The 26,846-nt window shown below is 44.2% G+C and overlaps 3 long non-coding RNA genes across 3 annotated transcripts in view; 1 reads left to right on the top strand and 2 right to left on the bottom strand.

The window, feature by feature from the left end:
* LOC140722533 (uncharacterized) overlaps window positions 1-4,100 on the bottom strand; it is an 8,314-nt gene extending 4,214 nt beyond the window's left edge. Inside the window, exons 1-2 of the long non-coding RNA XR_012097652.1 lie at window positions 2,445-4,100; window positions 1-1,201 (exon numbers count right to left, since the gene is read on the bottom strand). The exon at window positions 1-1,201 is cut by the window's left edge and continues 2,425 nt beyond it. This is a non-coding gene — a long non-coding RNA (uncharacterized lncRNA). The remainder of the gene's footprint in view (window positions 1,202-2,444) is intronic.
* Window positions 4,101-4,496: 396 nt separating this feature from the next.
* LOC140722535 (uncharacterized) lies at window positions 4,497-6,497 on the bottom strand. Its single transcript, XR_012097654.1, has 2 exons — window positions 5,765-6,497; window positions 4,497-4,905 (listed from the first exon to the last, which is right to left on the bottom strand). It is a non-coding gene; the product is annotated as an uncharacterized lncRNA (long non-coding RNA).
* Window positions 4,922-19,981, top strand: LOC140722534 (uncharacterized). The gene is made up of 4 exons (XR_012097653.1): window positions 4,922-5,090; window positions 11,707-11,829; window positions 15,783-15,905; window positions 19,856-19,981. It is a non-coding gene; the product is annotated as an uncharacterized lncRNA (long non-coding RNA).
* Window positions 19,982-26,846: the final 6,865 nt, after the last annotated feature.

Here is a 26,846-nt window from a genome sequence, read left to right on the forward strand (position 1 = left end):
GTAAACTATCAGACTGGAACAACGTCACACTTGCTGCTCCGGGGGGAAATAGAAGATTTAATTACAGAATGGCTAATTTAGGAGTAATTTAGAGCAATTTACCGGGGCATTCTGCAGATTCCCACATCAGGAAGGTTCAGGGGCTTAACATTATGGAAGTGATGGTAATGTAGCTTGGACATCGGCATCCTGGGAGATGCCAGTCAGTGGTAGAAAATGTTTTGGCCCGCGAACTGGAGACCAGAGACTAGTGGGGTTCCGCGGGGTTCAGCGCTAGGTCCATTGATGTTTATCATTTCTGTTAGCGATCTGGATTATTTAATTACTGCAATGTTAGTTTTTGGTACAGCGACAGGTACTTTATATGTGTGATGGTCCGTAATTTTTAAATACGTTTCCAGTAATTCTGGAGTCAGATCTTTACTGTCAATATGCCACGCAGAAATCGGCCACTCAGCCCATCCAGCCTTCTGCCCCGTACAATAAAATCATGGCTTTCGCTCCGTGATGCCGCCTGCCGCCTGTCTCTTTCTGTAACCCGTCACCCCCCTCCACCAACCCCTTTTCCCACCACTGCCCCCACCCCCGCTGTATACTGTGTGCCGTGGCCTTGAACAGAATCAAAATCTTTGCTCCTACAGGATGTCGAGCGGATCAGTTGGAAGCCCCCACAATAAACACAGTCTCAAAGGGAAAGATAACATGCATTCATCTGAAATGACAAGTTTTGGAAACGGGAAACGTGTTGTCCGAACAGATTTTTCACACGCTTGCTTTGAAATCGGAACCCTTGGTTTCAGATCTGTTTTTAATCGTGGCATAAGCTGTGGAAAATCTCAGTAATGCTGACAAGAAAGTGTAGCATCACAAATAATATCGCCGCCGGAAGGGGTTAAAATGGAGCGAATGAGTTATTGATCACCGATGCAAAACACAAATCATGCATCGATTTGAAATAAAGATCGGAAACATATATCAGAGGCTGAATGATTCTCAGCTGAGTTCACTAAGAATATTCAGTCTCCGTGTGGATATATTTTCAAGTCGTTTTCTTTCAACTTCATAGCAGACAATCGGGCGAGGAGCCGGTGCTGCTGTTCTGTGAGACTCACAGCGCGACTTTCTGTGTGCAAGCTGCTGCCCGTCCGCAGGACGGATTCCGACACGCAGACATTCCTCGGATCATGGAGCGGCGTTTCTGCTGAAAACAAATCCAAACGGTTCAACATTCCTCCCCTCCCTTCAACTGTCAGCAAAACAGGCTGAATGTTGTCGTCAAATCTTACTGTTACAGGGGGATATCAATAAAACGCGGTGACAGAGGAGAGAAAGTTCCCCAGTGTCAGCAATCTGAATGCCGACTTGTCACAAAGAAAGAAATATCTTTCTTTCTAAGAATATAAAAATAATGGAATTAGCCGATCTGCCACATTCTTAACTGAGACAATCCAAACAGTAAAATCTCACGGTTTCTCTGTTGTTTGTGTGTGTGTGTGTGTGTGTGTGTGTGTGTGTGTGTGTGTGTGTGTGTGTGTGTGTGTGTGTGTGTGTGTGTGTGTGTGTGTGTGTGTGTGTGTGTGTGTGTGTGTGTGTGTGTGTGTGTGTGTGCGCGCGCGTGTGTGTGTGTGTGTACATATTGTGTAAAAGATTTTTCTTATTGATGCCCTGCATGTGTGCTTATTATCTTTCTATCTTTTCCAGATAACGAGTGTTTTGTGTCGTGTGCAACTATTGCATTGTGATTTCCAGCTTCGTTCTGGCTGTATTCATGAGTAATCCTGTATGATGAAATTACAATAAAGCTCAGGTGAACTGAATTGAAATGTAAATGCACTTAAACCTGAGGGGGGGCAATATCCTGGCGCGGAGGTTTGTGGAGACTATTGGGGAAAATTTAAACTAAGATTTCAGGGGGTGGGAGTCCGAACTGAAGTGAGGGAGGAAAGGGAGATTGGCTCTCAAATACAGAAAGCTTGATGTTATGAAGGATGAACAGCTCTGATGGGCAGAAGGGTGCAGAGTTGCCCATGTTCCCCCCTCCCTTGGGAGAATCACAAACCGTTACTGTTGCTATGCTGCTCATGAGAGAGAGAGATGAAAGGAGAACATGCTGGAACATCTGCTACAGATAAGAGAGAGGTAAGAGAGGGGAGAGAGACTTGTTGATTCACCGTATTATGACTTCTGAGAGGGTTATTTATCTTATAGCATTCTGTTCATGAAAACTCCTCAGTGGACAGCCCGAGTGGGCTGATTTGATGGACACAACTATTCAAAATTGATTGACAACTGAGACCCCGCGAGTAGGGATAAAAGTGAGGTCTGGAGAGACACCCTTCAGACACACCAGGAGTCACACTATTGAGCACTGATTGACTGTTGGAACCCATGGGAAGGTGTGGGGCATCGGAGACCGAACAAGGAGATCTGTCAGTGAAACTCACACTGTTATAGCAGGGCCGGTGGGGACTTGTGTGTGTGTGTCCACTTATGCCAGAGTGACGAGTCCACCACAGAAGAACGGTCTAGCTGAAGGACAGAGGGGTCATTAACTGAATGGCCACAACAACGAAACGACGGATCATGAACGTAAAGTAAGGTTTCCCTGACTGTAACTGTCTCTCTCGCTCATCTCGCTCGCTCTCTCTCTCTCTTTCCGACGATTACAACACAACAACAATATCTACCTCAGCACGTATGAACTGAACTGAGCTTTATACTTTTATATGACAATTCATTATCCCCTAGACATCGATAGAGCTTGTTTATTATTGCTGATTATTATTATTCCCACATTTTTAGGTTTATTATTGCTAACGAGTATTATCTATGTATTTGCATTATTGACATTGATTTGCCTAATTTACTAATAAACACTTTAGAATATAGTACCACCAGACTCCAACGGATTCTTCTTTCTCTGCTGGTTAGACACCCAGTTACGGGGTACATAACATTGGAAACAGTACGAAAGGGAGCATAAGCTGATGATAGAGACGGGCTGCGCTCAGACCGATGATATGAGATGCGTCTATTTTAATGTGAGCAGTTTTATGAAAAAAGTGGATGAGCTCCGAGCGTGTATCCGCACTTGGAGCTATGATGTTGTGGTCATTACAGAGACTTGGATAGTTTAGGGGCAGGAAAAGATATTCGAGTGCCAATCTTTAGATGTTTCAGAAAGGACAGGGAGGAAGGCAAAAGAGTTCTCAACGAGTGTGGAAGTTAGGAGCAGGGGGGAATCAATATCTCTACTGAGTGTTTTTAATAGACCCAATTATAACAGGGGCATCGAGGAGCAGATAGGGAGACAGATTGCGCAAAAGGGAATTATAACAGTGTTTTTGTGGTGGGAGATTTTAATTTCCCAGAGTGAGGGGTTGAGATCGTGTGGAGTTTGTTAGGTGTATTCAGGAAGGCTTCATGACACAATATGTAGATAAGCCTACAAGAGGAGAGGCTGTACCTGATCTGGTATTGGGAAATGAACCTAGTCAGGAGTCAGGTTTCACCGCAGGAGAACATTTTCGAGATAATGAAGTACAGAGAACTGTATGAATGGGAGAACAGGGCCAGATCATGATAATTCTCGTGGCGAAAGGGGTGCAGTGCTTTGGTATATAAACGTGAATTCTGCAAACACCCTGTGAGCCAGAGACTGGGGACGGAGTTCAACTGTGAGCGAATATTCAGAAATGTTTTTGGTAAACTATCAGACTGGAACAACGTCACACTTGCTGCTCCGGGGGGAAATAGAAGATTTAATTACAGAATGGCTAATTTAGGAGTAATTTAGAGCAATTTACCGGGGCATTCTGCAGATTCCCACATCAGGAAGGTTCAGGGGCTTAACATTATGGAAGTGATGGTAATGTAACTTGGACATCGGCATCCTGGGAGATGCCAGTCAGTGGTAGAAAATGTTTTGGCCCGCGAACTGGAGACCAGAGACTAGTGGGGTTCCGCGGGGTTCAGCGCTAGGTCCATTGATGTTTATCATTTCTGTTAGCGATCTGGATTATTTAATTACTGCAATGTTAGTTTTTGGTACAGCGACAGGTACTTTATATGTGTGATGGTCCGTAATTTTTAAATACGTTTCCAGTAATTCTGGAGTCAGATCTTTACTGTCAATATACCACGCAGAAATCGGCCACTCAGCCCATCCAGCCTTCTGCCCCGTACAATAAAATCATGGCTTTCGCTCCGTGATGCCGCCTGCCGCCTGTCTCTTTCTGTAACCCGTCACCCCCCTCCACCAACCCCTTTTCCCACCACTGCCCCCACCCCCGCTGTATACTGTGTGCCGTGGCCTTGAACAGAATCAAAATCTTTGCTCCTACAGGATGTCGAGCGGATCAGTTGGAAGCCCCCACAATAAACACAGTCTCAAAGGGAAAGATAACATGCATTCATCTGAAATGACAAGTTTTGGAAACGGGAAACGTGTTGTCCGAACAGATTTTTCACACGCTTGCTTTGAAATCGGAACCCTTGGTTTCAGATCTGTTTTTAATCGTGGCATAAGCTGTGGAAAATCTCAGTAATGCTGACAAGAAAGTGTAGCATCACAAATAATATCGCCGCCGGAAGGGGTTAAAATGGAGCGAATGAGTTATTGATCACCGATGCAAAACACAAATCATGCATCGATTTGAAATAAAGATCGGAAACATATATCAGAGGCTGAATGATTCTCAGCTGAGTTCACTAAGAATATTCAGTCTCCGTGTGGATATATTTTCAAGTCGTTTTCTTTCAACTTCATAGCAGACAATCGGGCGAGGAGCCGGTGCTGCTGTTCTGTGAGACTCACAGCGCGACTTTCTGTGTGCAAGCTGCTGCCCGTCCGCAGGACGGATTCCGACACGCAGACATTCCTCGGATCATGGAGCGGCGTTTCTGCTGAAAACAAATCCAAACGGTTCAACATTCCTCCCCTCCCTTCAACTGTCAGCAAAACAGGCTGAATGTTGTCGTCAAATCTTACTGTTACAGGGGGATATCAATAAAACGCGGTGACAGAGGAGAGAAAGTTCCCCAGTGTCAGCAATCTGAATGCCGACTTGACTCAATCGCTATCAGACTTTGTGAGTTTCCAGTATTCTAATTTATCTCAACACCTAATAATTTGTGGCTATAATATCCTTTTTTAAAAAAATGGAATTAGCCGATCTGCCACATTCTTAACTGAGACAATCCAAACAGTAAAATCACACGTTTTATCTGTTGTTTTGAGTAGTTAGTTTTAGTGTGTGTGTGTGTGTGTGTGTGTGTGTGTGACAGAGAGAGAGAGAGAGAGAGAGAGAGAGAGAGAGAGAGAGATCACAGAGAGAGAGAGAGAGAGAGAGATCACAAAGAGAGAGAGAGAGATAGAGAGAGAGAGCGAGAGAGAGAGAGACAGAGAGATGAGAGAGAGAGAGAGAGAGAGAGAGAGAGAGAGAGAGAGAGAGAGAGAGAGAGAGAGAGAGAGAGAGAGAGAGAGAGAGAGAGAGAGAGAGAGAGATCAGAGACGGAACCCTGCCCCGTGGGACATTTCGGATATCACTGTCGGTGTGAAACGTTCTACAGTGCTGGCTCAGTAGAAACCAGCAGGAGAATGTTTTGATTGAAGGTAATGACGTCGCTTCTCCTAATCCGTTTGCTCAGTAATTAATTCGTTAACTTGAACATTTCAGAGCTCCTTCCTGCCATTGAATTCCCTGCGGGTCCGAACCGCGCTGTGAACGCTCCCTGGTTCTGAGTAATCGGAGACAACACTTACTGCGATGTTGAAACCGGACGGAGTTCAGTGCGGTCCCGGGTGAGCGATGTGCTCACCATTTACAGAGATTTCAGTCTAAGCTGCTACCTCCGAGGCTACTTGTTTATACAGTGTCCATTACAGATACACTGGTCCGATTGAGCTGGAATAAGCATACATGGCCGCATTTCTGGTGCGCGTACCCTCGGCGGCCCGGGGTATGTCCGACAGCGGGAGGAGAGGGGACTGGGGCAAATGGAGGAAACACAGACAGGAATATCAAAGGCTGCGTTAACCGTCTCTCGCGGACGCGGGTAGTTTCTGTCTGTACTTCCGCGTAGGTCAAACAATTTCCCTCCTTGCCGTTCCATCACAACCAAAGGGGTTCTTTGTTTAATTCAGCGAATCCCAGGCTGTGGATTTGATCCATCTCGGGTGATTCACTCAATCGTGGTGGAAAGGGGAATGGGGTGGTGAAGTTGTGGGAAATTGCGAAATTGCCGCCCGCTGAGGATAAGATGGATCCGAATAAGGGAATGGGAGAGAGAGCTCTGAGTGACGGGATGGCGAGGTTGTGGGCGTCTCACGCCATGCTGTATGCAAACTGTTTTCACGCGCGTGGAGGAAGTTTGCTCTGAGGAGAAGCTGGCAACCTTATCCCGACTCCAACCCCCGTCCCGAGTGTTTCCGCCCTCTCAGACCGCAGGGTCGGTCACGTTCAGGATGTCGTACGGGAACGGTGTTGTCAATGGGCCAGCAAATGCAGGAGTGGTGTCGGAATAGCTGGAGAAATGCAGACGAGGCCTACGGCTGCGAGCTAGTCAGCATCGAGCCTCGTTAATTTTTGTAGGTGAACAAGGTGTGAAGAAAGGAGGGGCGTGAGTTCAGAGATAGGGCAGCAATGTTTGATGAGTTAAGGGAGGGGAGGAAGAGAAAGGGTAACTGTAACCATCTTTACCCTTGTGCTGTCCTTCTCCCTCGCCGTACCCCTCCATGCCCCTCTAACTCTCTCTCAGCGCCTTGTTCTAAGCCTTCGAAATAATCGTTGCTCACCACTCCTCTCTCATTTGAACGACTTTTCACCCCTTCCTTTTCTCTGGCCGCTCTACTCCCTTTTCTTCCCCTTCCATGTCATTTCTCCTAAACATCCCTCACCCCACTCCTCTCCCACCTGCCCCCACTCCTCATGTTCCGGCCTAACGAACTAATCTCCCTCCTGTCACTCAGCTCTGTGAACGGCCAGAACTCTGCACCTACCAGTCCTTCCAAGTGAGGCAACACTTCACCTGCGAATCGGCTTGTGCTTATCTCTTGTATCCTGTGGTCCAGATGTGCCCTCCTCTGTATTGCCGAGATTAGTCTTAAATGTCATGCGGGAGACAATAAAAAAAAAATTGCATCTTTACTTATTCAGTACAATGACACAGTCTATAAAAGTGAGGCAAAGTGACATCAACTTACATAGAACATAGAACTTAGAATAGTACAGCACATTTCAGGCCGTACGGCCCACAGTGCTGTGCCGACCCTCAAACCCTGCCTCCCATATAACCCCCACATTAATTTCCTCCATATGCCTGTCTAGTAGTCTCTTAAACTTCACTAGTTTATCTGCCTCCCCCACTGACTCAGGCAGTGCATTCCACGCACCAACCACTCTCTGAGTGAAAAACCTTCCTCTAATATCCCCCTTGAACTTCCCCCCTCTTACCTTAAAGCCAGGTCCTCGTACTGAGCAGTTGTGCCCTGGGGAAGAGGCGCTGGCTATCCACTCTATCTTTTCCTGTTAATATCTTGTATACCTCTAACATGTCTCCTCGCATCCTCCTTTTCTCCAAAGAGTAAAGCCCTATCTCCATGAATCTCTGATCATAATCCATACTCTCTAAACCAGGCAGCATCCTGGTAAATCTCCTCTGTACCCTTTCTAATGCTTCCACATCCTCCCTGTAGCGAGGCGACCAGAACTGGATACAGTACTCCAAGTGTGGCCTAACTAGAGTTTTAAAGAGCTGCATCATTACATCTCGTCTATTGAACTCTATTCCTTGACTTATGAAAGCTAACACCCCATAAGCTTTCTTAACTACTCTATCTCCCTGTGAAGCAACTTTCAGGGATCTGTGGACATGTACCCCCAGGACTCTCTGCTCCTCCACACTACCAAGTATCCTGCCATTTACCTTGTACTCTGCCTTGGAGTTTGTCCTTCCAAAGTGTCCCACCTCACACTTCTCCGGGTTGAACTCCATCTGCCACTTCTCAGCCCACTTCTTCATCCTATCAATGTCTCGCTGTAATCTTCGACAATCCTCTACACTATCTACAACATCACCAACCTTTATGTCCTCTGCAAACTTGCCAACCCACACTTCTACCCCCACATCCAGGTCGTTAATAAAAATCAGAAAAAGTAGAGGTCCCAGAACAGATCCTTGTGGGACACCATTAGTCACAACCCTCCAATCTGAATGTACTCCCTCCATCACAACCCTCTGCCTTCTGCAGGCAAGCCAATTCTGAATCCACCTGGCCAAACTTCACAGCGTGGCTGGGAGAGGTAAGGCTGCGGAGTTTCAGGTGGTGAGGTATGAGGTGCTATGGCGGATACGCTCGTATGGTGAAGCCAGATTAATCTGGCCCATGCCTTTCACTAACGTCGTCCGGCACCAGTTGGTTCAATTAACTGGGTGTGCAGTGGGACACATCATCAGTAATGCATCCCCCGCATCATTGACTGTTTCGTGTCTTTAGTCATTAGAGATTTTCCCAAGGTGGCCCAGACAGGGCTGAACAGACCAGGCTTGTGTTTTTCCCATGGACCAGGATAATGAGAGGCATGTAATTCTGAGGGTAATTATATTTTTAAACATCATTACCTGGCGTCGGTATGTTTGGGATTGCGTGGGTTAAATTGACAGTGTTTAGTGGGCATTCAGTATCACTGCACCTGAGCTGAGTAGAGACTTGTTTTCTGTGGCTCCATCTTGGGTTTAACTTACTGCTACTCTCTCGCCTTTTGGTTATCTGGGCTTTTTTATTGCCAGTTGTAAGTTAGGGACAGACTTGTGGGCCGAAGGGCCTGTAGTGCCGAAGATTTTCTATGTTTCGATAACATTAAAATTGGAACTTTTCCAACTTAGAATCTCCACCCACGGACTCGAACGGGTTTATTTGCATGAAATGCTGGCGCAGCTCAGCATGCCCGGGCAGGAACTTTGCCAAGTAGCCAGCAGCGGAGGTTTCGGGCCAAGATCCGTCATCATGACTGGAACAAATAATATGAAAAGTTTCAGCAAGACAATGAGAGAGGGGTGCAAGATGTGAAAAGCGGTGGGTGATAGGGAACACAAGGAGATGGGGATAGGTGTATTAAACAGATGGAAGATGCTAGATGTAAGTGTTGAAGTGCTGCAGAAGGGGCTACCTGATAGGAGAGCGCTGAAGAGCATGGGACATGGGGAAGTGGGTGGACCCCAAGGGCATGTGATGGGCAGGGTCACAGAATTGAGGAGAGGGGGAAATGGTAACTGTAAAGTGGAAACAATTACCGGAAGTTCGAGGGATCGCTGTTGTCATGTTTGTATTTGATCGTTGATTTCTGGAGTTGCAGTAATTGCCTCCTTTGGCCTTCTCCATGGATTTCCCTCATCGGCCGGTTTCTCATCGATCTTTTTGAAAGAGAACATTCAAAGGAATGGCACTGTGGCCAGTGGGTGCAAAGCGTTCCCCTACACAAAATTTCTGTCATTTTGCAGTTTCGTTCCCAAATAGCAGATCGGCACTCTAATCGGGACTTACAAATTGTGATGAGGTAAACCTTTTTCAACACATTTGCAAACACTTTCTCATCTAGTCCTGTTTCTTTAGGGGTTTCCGAGTGAATATATTGAAAGTTTAAAATTCTACTATAAAAACGTTATGTTTGTAAGAACTTTGACATCTTGGCAAATTTATTCCTCTAAATCTCTTGGTCAGTAACTTGGCCCCATTAAAGCCTTTCTTATTTCACCACACTAGAAGAGCTCTTCTGTCTGTCCTGATGGAGCACTGCCATCAAAATATCACTGATTAGCAATGCCACACATCCCCCTTTCGTCCCTGAAGGTCTGTCACATCAATAAAAAACAGAACCTCCGAAACCAGACCTATCTGTTGAGTAAATACAGAAGAAGAAAATATTTAGGGTCTTCCACCATTTATTTTGACTCTCCAAATGCATTAGCGTTCTTGTCATCCAGAGGACCAAATTTGTCACTAACAAAGTTAATCCGGGATCTCAGCTTGCCGACGACCATTCTCAAGGTCACGACACTATTTACACCATGCTTAACCGTTTGATTCCTAACGTTGCTTGAGGTCATCAGCATCCGATTCACGACTTCTCCACTATCGGCTCCGGCACTCTGGTTCCCATCAAACTGCAACACTCGTTTAAACCTCACTATGCAGCAATAACAAACTATCCCTCCAGGATATTAGTCCACTTCCAGAGAAGGTTCAGACTGTCCCTTCCGTAAAGATTCCACCTAGCCATTTATCCAAAGAGCCTTATTCCCTCATCCCACACTAACTGCTCAGCCTCGTAGAAACTGAATACTCTTCCAAATTCTGCACTCATTACTTCGGGGCACAGCGATCATTCCCGAGATCGCAACCCTGGAGGTCCTGCTCTTCAGCATCTGACTCACTGAATTCCGTTTACAGAGCCTCATCCCTCATCTGAATCACATCATTAGAGTCATAATGAACCGAATGAGGCTTTTCAGCCCACCTAATTACTGTTGAGAACGATTGCTGTTGATGAACCCCCAAGCCAGAATCTGGACGAAGAGAGAAACGAAGACTTGAAGGGCACGGTTTTATGGTGCTGGGGAGTAGGTATTGAGGAGAGGTCAGGAGTAAGTCTTTCTTTTACTCAGAGAGAGTGTGTGTGCATGGAATAGGTTGTCTGCAGTGGTGCTGGAGGCAGATATGATAGGGCTTTTTCAAGCGACTCCTAGGTATGAGCATGGAGCTTAGAAAAATAGAGGTTTAAGGGTATCCCTTAGTAATTTTTAAAGGAAGTACATGTTCGGCAGAGGCTTGTGGTCCGAAGGCCTGTATTTTTCTTTAGGTTTTCTATGTTTTTCTGACAGATATACATCCCCTATTTCGGTGTTGCAAATTGGACAATTTGTCTCACAGAGTATTGGTACGTGGGAATAGTAGTATTCAAGTTCTAAGCTTTTGGCCGGGTTTCAACAGCCTTACGTTGTTGTTTTTGCAGAGGCTGTATACGAGCTTCAGTTAATTACAAGGTGTGTAGTGAATTTCTTAAGCGAGTTCCTTTGATAAATGGTCAATAGACTCAGTACATATTCCTGTGGTACTCCAGCAGGCACGGGCTTCCAGTCCAAGGGTAATCTTCTACAAACGCACTCTGGATTCTCTCAGAGATAGGTGTCTAATCTAACTAACTACCTCATCCTGAATATTTTGAGACTGAATCTTCCTGAGCAGCCTCCCAGGGGACTTTGCGAAATGCCTTACTGAGGTCCATGTAGGCAACATCCACAACTTCGCCTTCATTCACTTTCCTGGTAATTTCAGTGAAAAGCTCCATCCGTAATCAGTGACCAGACCTTAATCATTACATGTCTATGCAAGTACGTAATGTCCGGTCACTTAGAATTTATTCCAATAACTTTCCCACAACAGTTGTCATTCTGACTGCTGTCCAAATCTCCAATTTATGTTTAGCGGCAATTTTAAACAGTGGGGCAACATTAGGTACTCTCCGAAACTCTGGTAGCTTTACTGTCCCTAAGTATGATTTAATTATCTCTGCAAGGGCCCTGGCAATTTCTGAACTTGCATCTTGCAGGCTCCGGGAAAACACCTTGTTAAGCTGTGGGGAATTATCGCCTAAACTTTTGCTTATGAAATTATAATCTAATTAGAATTAATTCTCATCTAATCAGCTATCTCAGCCTGAATACTGAGTGACTGAATCTTCTGGACCAGCCTGCCAGGGGACTTTGTGAATGATATTGCTGACGTCCATGTACAGAACGAGCAAATACTCGCCTTCATTCACTTTCCTGGTAAGTTTATTACCAAATTCCTTACATTTGACCATCCATAATCATTACATGACTATGCAAATGCTTTATGTCCTGTCACTTAGACTATCTTACAATAACTTTCCCACAACTGATGTCAGATTCACCAGTGTAAATTTTTCTGATGTTCCCTTATTCAAGAAAGGTAGTAGGGAGAGTCCAGGATGTTATAGGCCTATGTGTCTCACCTCAGTGGTTGGTAAGTTGATGGAGAAGATGCTGAGATGCAGGATTTATGAACAGTAGGGGAGGCATAGAATGATTAGGAATAGTCCGGATGGCTTTGTCAAAGGCAGGATGTGCCTTTCGAGCCTGATTGAAAATTTGAGGGTATGACTGAACATATTGATGTAGGTCCAGCAGTAGATGTAGTGCATATGGTTTTCAGCAGGGCATTTGGTTTGTCCATGCAAGGCTTATTGAGAAAGTAAGGAGGTATCGGAACAAGGGGATAGTACTTTGTGCATCCAGTAGTGGCTTGATCAGAGAAGGCAGAGAGTGGCTCTAGAAGGGCCATATTCTGAAAGGATGAGGCCTGTGCCGTGTGGTGCGCCTCAGGGATCTGTTCAGGGACCGCTGTTTTTTTTTTTAATGGATTTTGTAAATGGCGGGGATATGGAAGTGGGGCGATGGGTTAGGAAGTTTGCTGTTGACACAAAGGTGGTGTGTGTTGTGGAGAGTGCGGAGGACTGTCAGGTGTTACAACGGGCCGTTGATAGTATGCAGAACTGGGCTGAGAAATGGCAGATTGAGTTCAAGCCAGATAAGTCTGAGGTGGTTCATTTTGGTAGGACAAATATGATCGCAGCATTAGCGTATACAGAGGACATGTCAGTAGAAAGTATTTTAATCAGATACTGTTGAGTGTGTGGAATGACCTGCAGGTGACAGTGTTGGAGCCGGAAAAGATAGGTGATTTTAAGGAACTACCGGATGTTGACATGGATCAAAGAAATTTAGAGGGCTATGGGAAAAGCTTATGTAGTTCTAAGGTAGGTACATGCCTGGCACAGTGTTGTGGGCCGAAGGGCCTGTATTGCGCTGAATGTTTTCTATGTTTCGATGACATTACAATTGGAACTTTTCCTACATAGAATCTCAACCCACGGACTAGAACTGGTTTATTTGCATGAAATGCTGGTGCAGCTCAGCATGCCCAGGCAGGATCTTTGCCAAGTAGCCAGCAGCGGAGGTTTCGGGCCAAGATCCGTCATCATGACTGGAACAAATACTATGAAAATTTGGAGCAGGACAATGAGAGAGGGGTGCAAAATGTGCAAAGCGGCGGGTGATAGGGAACACAAGAAGATGGGGATAGGTGTATTAAAAAGATGGAAATGCTAGATGTAAGTGTGGAAGTGCTGCAGAAGGGGCTATCTGATAGGAGAGACTGAAGAGCATGGAGCATGGGGAAGTGGGTGGGCCCCAGCTGTATGTGTTGGGCAGGGTCACAGAATTGATGAGAGGGGGAAATAGTAATTTTAAAGTGGGAACTATTAGCGAAAGTTCGGGGTATCGCTGTTGTCATGTTTGTATTTGATCTTAGATTTCTGGAGTTGCAGTAATTGCCTCCTTTAACCTTAAGCGTAGATTCCCGCATCGGCAGGTTTCCCATCGATTTTTTTGCATGAGAACAATCAAAGGGTTGGCACGGTGACCAGTAGGTGCAAAGTATTCCCCTACACAAAATTCTGTAATTTTGCAGTCACATTCCCTAATAGCAGATCGTCACTCTAATCGGGATTTACAAATTGTGATGCGGAAAACCTTTTTCAACACATTTGCAAACACAATCTCATCTAGTCCTGTTTCGGAAGGGGACTCCGTGTGAATATATGGAAAGATTAAAATCCTACTATAAAAACGTTATGTTTGTAAAAACTTTGACCTCTTGGCAAATTTATTCCTCTAAATCTCTTGGAATATTGTGTGGTCAGTAACTTGGCCCCATTAAAACCTTTTTTATTTCTCATTTGCACCCATTTCACCACAATAGAAGAACTCTTCAGTCTGTCCAGATGGAGCACTGCCAACAGAATATCCCGAATTAGCAATGCCACACATCCCCCTTTAGTCCCTCACGATCTGTCACATCAAAAACAACAGAACCTCCTAAAACTGACCTATCTGTTGAATAAATACAGAAGAAAAAATATTTAGTGTCTTCCAGCATTTATTTTGTCTCTCTAAATGCAATAGCTTTCTTATCTTCCAGAGGACAAAATTTGTCACTAACAAAGTTGATCCGGGATCTCAGCTTGCCGACGAGCATTCGGAAGGTCAGGACACTATTTACACCATGCTTAACCGTTTGATTCCTGACGTTCCTTGAGGTCACCAGCATCTGTTTTACAACTGCTCCACTAACTGCTCCGGTACTCTGGTACCTATGAAACTGCAGCACTCGTTGAAACCTCACCATGCAGCATTAACAAAGTATCCCTCAGGATATTAGCCCACTTCCAGAGAAGTTTCAAAGTGTCCCTTCCGTAAAGATTCCACCTACCCATTGATCCAAAGAGCCTTATTCACTCATCCCACACTAACTGCTCTGACACGTTGAAACTGAATAAACTTCCAAATTCTGCACTCATTACTTCGGGGCACAACGATCATTCCCGCGATCACAAGCCTGGACGTCCTGTTCTTCAGCATCTGACTCACTGAAGTCCGTTTACAGAGCCTCATCCCTCATCTGATCCACATCATTAGAGTCATAATGAACCGAATGAGGCTTTTCAGCCCAACTAATTGCGGTTGAGAACGATTGCTGTTGATGAACCTCCAAGCCAGAATCTGGACGAAGAAAGAAACGAAGACTTGAAGGGCACGGTTTTATGGTGCTGGGGAATAGTTTTTGAGGAGAGGTCAGGGGTGTGTTTTTTTTTACTCAGAGAAAGTGTGTGCACATGGAATAGGTTGTCTGCAGTGGTGCTGGAGGCAGATATGGTAGGGCTTTTTCAAGCGACTCCTAGGTATGTGCATGGAGCTTAGAAAAATCGAGGTTTAAGGGTATCCCTTAGTAATTTTTAAAGGAAGTACATGTTCGGCAGAGGCTTCTGGCCCGAAGGCCTGAATTGTTCTTTAGGTTTTCTATGTTTTTCTGACAGATATACATCCCCTATTTCGGTGTTGCAAATTGGACAATTTGTCTCACAGAGTATTGGTACGTGGGAATAGTAGTATTCAAGTTCTAAGCTTTTGGCCGGGTTTCAACAGCCTTACGTTGTTGTTTTTGCAGAGGCTGTATACGAGCTTCAGTTAATTACAAGGTGTGTAGTGAATTTCTTAAGCGAGTTCCTTTGATAAATGGTCAATAGACTCAGTACATATTCCTGTGGTACTCCAGCAGGCACGGGCTTCCAGTCCAAGGGCAATCTTCTACAAACGCACTCTGGATTCTCTCAGAGATAGGTGTCTAATCTAACTAACTACCTCATCCTGAATATTTTGAGACTGAATCTTCCTGAGCAGCCTCCCAGGGGACTTTGCGAAATGCCTTACTGAGGTCCATGTAGGCAACATCCACAACTTCGCCTTCATTCACTTTCCTGGTAATTTCAGTGAAAAGCTCCATCCATAATCAGTGACCAGACCTTAATCATTACATGTCTATGCAAGTACGTAATGTCCGGTCACTTAGAATTTATTCCAATAACTTTCCCACAACAGTTGTCATTCTGACTGCTGTCCAAATCTCCAATTTATGTTTAGCGGCAATTTTAAACAGTGGGGCAACATTAGGTACTCTCCGAAACTCTGGTAGCTTTACTGTCCCTAAGTATGATTTAATTATCTCTGCAAGGGCCCTGGCAATTTCTGAACTTACATCTTGCAGGCTCCGGGAAAACACCTTGTTAAGCTGTGGGGAATTATCGCCTAAACTTTTGCTTATGAAATTATAATCTAATTAGAATTAATTCTCATCTAATCAGCTATCTCAGCCTGAATACTGAGTGACTGAATCTTCTGGACCAGCCTGCCAGGGGACTTTGTGAATGATATTGCTGACGTCCATGTACAGAACGAGCAAATACTCGCCTTCATTCACTTTCCTGGTAAGTTTATTACCAAATTCCTTACATTTGACCATCCATAATCATTACATGACTATGCAAATGCTTTATGTCCTGTCACTTAGACTATCTTACAATAACTTTCCCACAACTGATGTCAGATTCACCAGTGTAAATTTTTCTGATGTTCCCTTATTCAAGAAAGGTAGTAGGGAGAGTCCAGGATGTTATAGGCCTATGTGTCTCACCTCAGTGGTTGGTAAGTTGATGGAGAAGATGCTGAGATGCAGGATTTATGAACAGTAGGGGAGGCATAGAATGATTAGGAATAGTCCGGATGGCTTTGTCAAAGGCAGGATGTGCCTTTCGAGCCTGATTGAAAATTTGAGGGTATGACTGAACATATTGATGTAGGTCCAGCAGTAGATGTAGTGCATATGGTTTTCAGCAGGGCATTTGGTTTGTCCATGCAAGGCTTATTGAGAAAGTAAGGAGGTATCGGAACAAGGGGATAGTACTTTGTGCATCCAGTAGTGGCTTGATCAGAGAAGGCAGAGAGTGGCTCTAGAAGGGCCATATTCTGAAAGGATGAGGCCTGTGCCGTGTGGTGCGCCTCAGGGATCTGTTCAGGGACCGCTGTTTTTTTTTTTAATGGATTTTGTAAATGGCGGGGATATGGAAGTGGGGCGATGGGTTAGGAAGTTTGCTGTTGACACAAAGGTGGTGTGTGTTGTGGAGAGTGCGGAGGACTGTCAGGTGTTACAACGGGCCGTTGATAGTATGCAGAACTGGGCTGAGAAATGGCAGATTGAGTTCAAGCCAGATAAGTCTGAGGTGGTTCATTTTGGTAGGACAAATATGATCGCAGCATTAGCGTATACAGAGGACATGTCAGTAGAAAGTATTTTAATCAGATACTGTTGAGTGTGTGGAATGACCTGCAGGTGACAGTGTTGGAGCCGGAAAAGATAGGTGATTTTAAGGAACTACCGGATGTTGACATGGATCAAAGAAATTTAGAGGGCTATGGGAAAAGCTTATGTAGTTCAAAGTAGGTACATGCCTGGCACAGTGTTGTGGGCCGAAGGGCCTGTATTGCGCTGAATGTTTTCTATGTTTCGATGACATTACAATTGGAACTTTTCCTACATAGAATCTCAACCCACGGACTAGAACTGGTTTATTTGCATGAAATGCTGGTGCAGCTCAGCATGCCCAGGCAGGATCTTTGCCAAGTAGCCAGCAGCGGAGGTTTCGGGCCAAGATCCGTCATCATGACTGGAACAAATACTATGAAAATTTGGAGCAGGACAATGAGAGAGGGGTGCAAAATGTGCAAAGCGGCGGGTGATAGGGAACACAAGAAGATGGGGATAGGTGTATTAAAAAGATGGAAATGCTAGATGTAAGTGTGGAAGTGCTGCAGAAGGGGCTATCTGATAGGAGAGACTGAAGAGCATGGAGCATGGGGAAGTGGGTGGGCCCCAGCTGTATGTGTTGGGCAGGGTCACAGAATTGATGAGAGGGGGAAATAGTAATTTTAAAGTGGGAACTATTAGCGAAAGTTCGGGGTATCGCTGTTGTCATGTTTGTATTTGATCTTAGATTTCTGGAGTTGCAGTAATTGCCTCCTTTAACCTTAAGCGTAGATTCCCGCATCGGCAGGTTTCCCATCGATTTTTTTGCATGAGAACAATCAAAGGGTTGGCACGGTGACCAGTAGGTGCAAAGTATTCCCCTACACAAAATTCTGTAATTTTGCAGTCACATTCCCTAATAGCAGATCGTCACTCTAATCGGGATTTACAAATTGTGATGCGGAAAACCTTTTTCAACACATTTGCAAACACAATCTCATCTAGTCCTGTTTCGGAAGGGGACTCCGTGTGAATATATGGAAAGATTAAAATCCTACTATAAAAACGTTATGTTTGTAAAAACTTTGACCTCTTGGCAAATTTATTCCTCTAAATCTCTTGGAATATTGTGTGGTCAGTAACTTGGCCCCATTAAAACCTTTTTTATTTCTCATTTGCACCCATTTCACCACAATAGAAGAACTCTTCAGTCTGTCCAGATGGAGCACTGCCAACAGAATATCCCGAATTAGCAATGCCACACATCCCCCTTTAGTCCCTCACGATCTGTCACATCAAAAACAACAGAACCTCCTAAAACTGACCTATCTGTTGAATAAATACAGAAGAAAAAATATTTAGTGTCTTCCAGCATTTATTTTGTCTCTCTAAATGCAATAGCTTTCTTATCTTCCAGAGGACAAAATTTGTCACTAACAAAGTTGATCCGGGATCTCAGCTTGCCGACGAGCATTCGGAAGGTCAGGACACTATTTACACCATGCTTAACCGTTTGATTCCTGACGTTCCTTGAGGTCACCAGCATCTGTTTTACAACTGCTCCACTAACTGCTCCGGTACTCTGGTACCTATGAAACTGCAGCACTCGTTGAAACCTCACCATGCAGCATTAACAAAGTATCCCTCAGGATATTAGCCCACTTCCAGAGAAGTTTCAAAGTGTCCCTTCCGTAAAGATTCCACCTACCCATTGATCCAAAGAGCCTTATTCACTCATCCCACACTAACTGCTCTGACACGTTGAAACTGAATAAACTTCCAAATTCTGCACTCATTACTTCGGGGCACAACGATCATTCCCGCGATCACAAGCCTGGACGTCCTGTTCTTCAGCATCTGACTCACTGAAGTCCGTTTACAGAGCCTCATCCCTCATCTGATCCACATCATTAGAGTCATAATGAACCGAATGAGGCTTTTCAGCCCAACTAATTGCTGTTGAGAACGATTGCTGTTGATGAACCCCCAAGCAAGAATCTGGACGAAGAGAGAAACGAAGACTTGAAGGGCACGGTTTTATGGTGCTGGGGAGTAGGTATTGAGGAGAGGTCAGGAGTAAGTCTTTTTTTACTCAGAGAGTGTGTGTGCATGGAATAGGTTGTCTGCAATGGTGCTGGAGGCAGATATGATAGGGCTCTTTCAAGCAACTCCTAGATATGTACATGGAGCTTAGAAAATTAGAGGGCTAAGGGTATCACTTGGTAATTTTTAAAGGAAGTACATGTTCGGCAGAGGCTTGTGGTCCGAAGGCCTGTATTTTTCTTTAGGTTTTCTATGTTTTTCTGACAGATATACATCCCCTATTTCGGTGTTGCAAATTTGACAATTTGTCTCACAGATTATTGGTACGTGGGAAAAGTAGTATTCAAGTTCTAAGCTGTTGGCCCAGTTTCAACAGCCTTACGTTGTTGTTTCTGCAGAGGCAATATGCGAGCTTCGATTAATTACAAGTTGTGTTGTGAATTTCCTAAGCTAGTTCCGTTGATAAATGGTCAATAGAATCAGTACTTATTCCTGTGGTACTCCAGTAGGCACGGGCTTCCAGTCCGAGGGCAATCTTCTACAAACGCACTCTGGATACTCTCAGAGACTGGTGTCTAATCTAACTAACTACCTCATCCTGAATATTGTGAGACTGAATCTTCCTGAGCAGCCTCCCAGGGGACTTTGTGAAAAGCCTTACTGAGGTCCATGTAGGCAACATCCACAACTTCGCCTTCATTCACTTTCCTGGAAAGTTCAGTGAAAAACTCCATCCAAAATCAGTGACCAGCCCTTAAGCATTACATGTCTATACAAGTACGTAATGTCCGGTCACTTAGAATTTATTCCAATAACTTTCCCACGACAATTGTCATTCTGACTGCTGTCCAAATCCCTGGTTTATGTTTAGAGGCAATTTTAAACAGCGGGGCAACATTAGGTACTCTCCGAAACTCTGGTAGCTTTATTGTCCCTAAGTATGATTTAATTATCTCTGCAAGGGCCCTGGCAATTTCTGAACTTGCATCTTACGGGCTCCGAGAAAACACCTTGTTAGGCTGTGGGTAATTATCGCCTAAACATTTGCTTATGAATTTATAATCTAATTAGAAATAGTTCTAATCTAATCAGCTATCTCAACCTGAATACTGAGTGACTGAATATTCTGGACCAGCCTCCCAGGGGACTTTGTGAAAGAAATTCCTGAAGTCCATGTACAGAACGAGCACATCCTCGCCTTCATTCAGTTTCCTGGTAAGTTCATTGCCGAATTCCTTACATTTGACCATCCATAATCATTACATGACTATGCAAATACTTTATGTCCTGTCACTTAGAATATCTAACAATAACTTTCCCACAACTGATGTCAGATTTAAGAGTGTAAATTTTTCTGATGTATCCTTATTCAATAAAGGTAGTAGGGGGAGCCCAGGAAGTTATAGGCCAGTGTGTCTTACTTCAGTGGTTGGTAAGCTGATGGAGATGATCCTAAGATGCAGGATTTATGAACATTTGGAAAGTCATAAAATGATTAGGAATAGTCCGGATGGCTTTGTCAAAGGCAGGTTGTCCCTTTCGAGCCTGATTAAAAATTTGAGAGTATGACTGAACATATTGATTAACGTAGAGAGGTAGATATAGGGCATATTGTTTTTTGCAAGGCATTTGGTTTGTCCATGCAAGGCTTATTGAGAAAGTAAGGAGGTATCGGAACAAAGGGGATAGTGCTTTGTGTATCCAGAACTGGCTTACTGGCTTGATCAGAGAAGGCAAAGAGTGGCTCTGGAAGGTTTAAATTCTGAATGGAGGAGTACTGTGATGTGTGGTGTGTCTCAGGGATCTGTTCTGGGACCGTTTTATTTTAAATTGATTTTGTTAATGGCGTTGATGAGGAAGTGGTGCGATGGATTAGGAAATTTGCTGATGACACAAAAGTGTGGTTTGTTGTGGAAAGTGTGGAGGACTGTCAGGTGTTACTAAGGGCAGTTGATAGTATTGCAGAACTGGGCTGAGAAATGGCAGATTGAGCTCAAGCCAGATAAGTTTGAGGCGGTTCAATTTGGTAGGTCAAATATGATCGCAGCATTAGCGTGTACAGAGGACATGTCAGTAGAACGTATTTTAATCAGATACTGTTGAGTGTGTGGAATGACCTGCAGGTGACAGTGTTGGAGCCGGAAAAGATAGGTGATTTTAAGAAACTACTGGATGGCTACATAGATCTAAAAAATTTAGAGGGCTATGGGAAAAGCTTATGTAGTTCTAAGGTAGGTACATGCCTGACACAGCTTTGTGGGCCGAAGGGCCTGTATTGCGCTGAATGTTTTCTATGTTTCGATAACATTACAATTGGAACTTTTCCAACATAGAATCTCAACCCACGGACTAGAACTGTTTTTTTTGCATGAAATGCTGACGCAGCTCAGCATGCCCGGGCAGGATCTTTGCCAAGTAGCCAGCAGCGGAGGTTTCGGGCCAAGATCCGTCATCATGACTGGAACAGATAATATGAAAATTTGTAGCAAAACAATGAGAGAGGGTTGCAAGATGTGCAAAGCGGTGGGTGATAGGGAACACAAGGAGATGGGGATAGGTGTATTAAAAAGATGGAAGATGCTAGATGTAAGTGTTGAAGTGCTGCAGAAGGGGCTATCTGATAGGAGAGGCTGAAGAGCATGGAACATGGGGAAAAGGGTGGACCCCAGGGGTATGTGATGGGCAGGGTCACAGAATTTATGAGAGGGGGAAATGGTAACTGTAAAGTGGGAGCTATTACCGGAAGTTGGACGTATCGCTGTTGTCATGTTTGTATTTGATCTTTGATTTCTGGAGTTGCAGTAATTGCCTCCTTTGGCCTTAAGCGTGGATTTCCCGCAGGTTTCTCATCGATCTTTCTGCATGAGAACAATCAAAGGATAGGCACCTTGGCCAGTGAGTGCAAAGTGTTCCCCTACACAAAATTCTGTCATTTTGCAGTCCCATTCCCTAATAGCAGATCGGCACTCTAATCGGGATTTCAAAATTGTGATGAGGAAAACCTTTTTCAAAACATTTGCAAACACTCTCTCATCTAGTCCTGTTTCGGTAGGGGCCTCCGAGTGAATATATGGGAAGTTAAATCCCAACTATAAAAACGTTATGTTTGTAAAAACTTGGATCTCTTTCAAATTTATTCCTCTAAATCTCCTGGAGTATTGTGTGGTGAGTAACTTGGCCCCATTAAAACCTTTCTTATTTCTCACTTGCACCCATATCAACACACTAGAAGAGCTCTTCAGTCTGTCCTGATGGAGCACTGCCATCACAATATCCCTGATTAGCAATGCCACACATCCCACTTTAGACCCTCACGGTCTGTCACATCAAAAACAACAGAAACTCCGAAAACTGATCTATCTGTTGAGTAAATACAGAAGAAGAAAATATTTAGTGTCTTCCACCATTTAAGTTGACTCTCCAAACGCATTAGCATTCTTGTCATCCAGAGGAACAAATTTGTCACTAACAAAGTTGATCAGGTATCTCAGCTTACCGACGACAATTCTGAAGGTCAGGACACTATTTACACCATGCTTAACCGTTCGATTCCTGACGTTGCTTGAGGACATCAGCATCTGTTTTACAACTTCTCCACTAACTGTTCCGGCACTCTGGTTACTATCAAACTGCAACACTCGTTTAAACCTCACTATGCAGCATTAACCAACTATCCCTCCAGGATATTAGTCCACTTCCAGAGAAGGTTCAAACTGTGCGTTCCGTAAAGATTCCACCTACCCATTGATCCAAAGAGCCTGATTCCCTCATCCCACACGAACTGCTCAGCCTCGTAGAAACTGAATAATCTTCCAAATTCTGCACTCATTACTTCGGGGCACAGCGATCATTCCCGAGATCGCCACCCTTAAGGTCCTGCTCTTCAGCATCTGACTCATTGAAGTCCGTTTACAGAACCTCAACCCTCATCTGATCCACATCATTTGAGTCATAATGAACAGAATGAGGCTTTTGAGCCCACATAATTGCTGTTGAGAACGATTGCTGTCGATGAACATCCAAGCCATAATCTGGACGAAAAAAAAATAATCGAAGACTTGAAGGGCACGGTTTTATGGTGCTGGGGAGTATGTATTGAGGAGAGGTCAGGGGTGTGTTTTTTTTTTACTCACAGAGAGTGTGTGTGCATGGAATAGGTTGTCTGCAATGGTTCTGGAGGCAGATATGATAGGGTTTTTTCAAGCTACTCCTAGATATGTACATGGAGCACAGAAAAATAGAGGGCTATGTGTATCACTTGGTAATTTTTAAAGGGAGTACATGTTCGGCGGAGCGTTGTGGTCCGAAGGCCTGTATTGTTCTGTAGGTGTTCCATGTTTTACTGACAGATGTATATCCCGTATTTCAGTGTTGTAAACTAGACAAGTTGTCTCACAGAGTATTGGTACGTGGGGATAATAGTATTCAAGTTCTAAGCTGTTGGCCCGGTTTCAACAGAGTTTCGTTGTTGTTTCTGCAGAGGCAATATGCGAGCTTCGATTAATTACAAGTTGTCTAGTGAATTTCATAACCTAGTTCCGTTGATAAATGGTCAATAGACCCAGCACGTATTCCTGCGGCACTCCAGTAGACACGGGCATCCTGTCCCTGGGCAATAATCTACTAATGCAATCTGGATTCTCTCAGAAACCAATGTCTAATCTAATTAACTATCTCATCCGGAATACTGAGTGACTGAATCTTTCTGAGCAGCCTCCCAGGGGACTTTGTGAAAAGCCTTACTGAGGTCCATGTAGGCAACATCCACAACTTCGCCTTCATTCACTTTCCTGGTAAGTTCAGTGAAAAACTCCATCCATAATCAGTGACAAGCCCTTAATAATTACATGTCTATGCAGATACATTACGTCCGGTCACTTAGAATTTATTCCAATAACTTTCCCACAACAATTGTCATTCTGACTGCAGTCCGAATCCCTGGTTTATGTTTAGAGGCAATTTTAAAAAGTGGGGCAACATTAGTTACTCTCCGAAACTCTGGTAGCTTTACTGTCCCTAATAATGATCTCATTATCTCTGCTAGGGCCCTGGTAATTTCTGAACTTGCATCGTGCAGGCTCCGAGAAGACACCTTGTTAGGCTGTTGGGAATTATCGCCTATACTTTTGCTTATGAAATTATAATCTAATTAGAATTAGTTCTAATCTAATCAGCTATCTCAGCCTGAATACTGCGTGACTCAAACTTCTGGAGCTGCCTCCCAAGGGATTTTGTGAAAGAAATAGCTGACGTCCATGTACAGAACGAGCAAATCCTCGCCTTCATTCACTTTCCTGGTAAGTTCATTGCCAAATTTCTTACATTTGACCATCCATAATCATTACATGTCTACGCAAATGCTTTATGTCCTGTCACTTAGAATATCTTACAATACCTTTCCCACAACTGATGTCAGATTCACCATGTAAATTTTTCTGATGTTCCCTTATTCAAGAAAGGTGGTAGGGAGAGTCCAGGATGTTATAGCCCAATGTGTCTCACCTCAGTGGTTGGTAAGTTGATGGAGAAGATGTTGAGATGCAGGATTTATGAACATTAGGGGAGGCATAAAATGATTAGGAATAGTCTGGATGGCTTTGTCAAAGGCAAGATGTGCCTTTCGAGCCTGATTGAAAATTTGAGAGTGTGACTAAACATACTGATGTAGGTACAGCTGTAGGTGTACTGCATATGGTTTTCAGCAAGGCATTTGGTATGTCCATGCAAGGCTTATTGAGAAAGTAAGGAGGTATCGGACCAAGGGGATAGTGCTTAGTGCATCCAGAACTGGCTTGATCAGAGGTGGCAAAGAGTTGCTCTAGAAGGGTCATATTCTGAAAGGAGGAGGCCTGTGCCGTGTGGTGCGACTCAGGGATCTGTTCAGGGACCGCTGTTTTTTTAATGGATTTTGTTAATGGCGTGGATGTTGAAGTGGTGCGATGGGTTATGAAATTTGCTGTTGACACTAAGGTGGGGTGTGTTGTGGAGAGTGTGGAGGACTGTCAGGGGTTACAACGGGCCGTTGATAGTATGCTGAACTGGGCTGAGAAATGGCAGATTGAGTTCAAGCCAGATAAATCTGAGGTGGTTCATTTTTGTAGGACAAATATGATCGCAGCATTAGCGTATAGAGAGGACATGTCAGCAAAAAGTATTTTAATCAGTTACTGTTGAGTGTGTGGAATGACCTGCAGGTGATAGTGTTGGAGCCGGAAAAGATAGGTGATTTTAATAAAGTACTGGATGGCTACATGGATCTAAGAAATTTAGAGGGCTATGGGAAGAGCCTATGTAGTTCTAAGGTAGGTACATGCTTGGCACAGCTTTGTGGGCCGAAGGTCCTGTATTGTGCTGAAGGTTTTCTATGTTTCGATAACATTAAAATTGGAACTTCACCAACTTAGAATCTCAATCCACGGACTCGAACTGGTTTATTTGCATGAAATGCTGGCGCAGCTCAGCATGCCCGGGCAGGATCTTTGCTAAGTAGCCAGCAGCGGAGGTTTCGGGCCAAGATCCGTCATCATGACTGGAACAAATAATATGAAAATTTAGAGCAAGACAATGAGAGAGGGGTGCAAGATGAGCAAAGCGGTGGGTGATAGGGAACACAAGGAGATGGGGATAGGTGTATTAAAAAGATGGAAGATGCTAGATGTAAGTGTTGAAGTGCTGCAGAAGGGTCTATCTGATAGGAGAGGGCTGAAGAGCATGGAGCATGGGGAAGTGGGTGGACCCCTGGGGTATGTGATGGGCAGGGTCACAGAATTGATGAGAGGGGGAAATGGTAATTTTAAAGTGGGAACGATTACCGGAAGTTCGATGTATCGTTGTTGTCATGTTTGTATTTGATCTTTGATTTCTGGAGTTGCAGTAATTGCCTCCTTTGGCCTTCACCATGGAATTCCCGCATCGGCAGGTTTCTCATCGAACTTTTTGCATGAGAAGAATCAAAGGATTGGCACTGAGGCCAGTTGGTGCAAAGTGTTCCCCTACAGAGAATTCTGTCATTTTGCATTCTCATTCCCTAATAGCAGATCGGCACTCTAATCGGGATTTCAAAATTGTGATAAGGAAAACCTTTTTCAACACATTTGCAAACACAATCTCATCTAGTCCTGCTTCGGTGGGGGACTCCGAGTGAATATATGGAAAGTTAAATCCCTACTATAAAAACGTTATATTTGTAAAAACTTTGACCTCATGGCAAATTTGCTCCTCTAAATCTCTTGGAATATTGTGTGGTCAGTAACTTGGCCCCATTAAAACCTTTCTTATTTCTCACTTGCAGCCATATCAACACACTAGAAGAGCTCTTCTGTGAAGAGACTAGAAGAGACATCTGACTCACTGAAGTCCGTTTACAGAGCCTCATCCCTCATCTGATCCACATCATTAGAGTCATAATGAACCGAATGAGGCTTTTCAGCCCACCTAATTGCGTTTGAGAACGATTGCTGTTGAAGAACCTCCAAGCCAGAAATTGGACGAAGAAAGAAACGAAGACTTGAAGGGCACGGTTTTATGGTGCTGGGGAGTATGTATTGAGGAGAGGTCAGTGGTGTGTTTTTTTTTTACTCACAGAGAGTGTGTGTGCATGGAATAGGTTGTCTGCAGTGGTGCTGGAGGCAGATATGATAGGGTTTTTTCAAGCTACTCCTAGACAGGTACATGGAGCTCAGAAAAATAGAGGGCTAAGTGTATCACTTGCTAATTTTTAAAGGAAGTACATGTTCGGCAGAGCGTTGTGGTCCGAAGGCCTGCATTGTTCTGTAGGTGTTCCATGTTTTTCTGACAGATATACATCCCCTATTTCAGTGTTGCAATTTAGACAAGTTGTCTCACAGAGAATTGGTACGTGGGAATAGTAGTATTCAATTTCTAAGCTGTTGGCCCGGTTTCAACAGCCTTACGTTGTTGTTTCTGCAGAGGCAATATGCGTGCTTCGATTAATTACAAGTTGTGTAGTGAATTTCTTAAGTTAGTTCGGTTGATAAATGGTCAGTAGAATCAGTACATATTCCTGTGGCACTCCAGTAGACACGGGCATCCAATCCGAGGGCAATCATCTAACAACGCTCTC

Source organism: Hemitrygon akajei, unplaced genomic scaffold (genome assembly GCF_048418815.1).
Source record: "Hemitrygon akajei unplaced genomic scaffold, sHemAka1.3 Scf000079, whole genome shotgun sequence".
NCBI classification, from domain to species: domain Eukaryota; kingdom Metazoa; phylum Chordata; class Chondrichthyes; order Myliobatiformes; family Dasyatidae; genus Hemitrygon; species Hemitrygon akajei.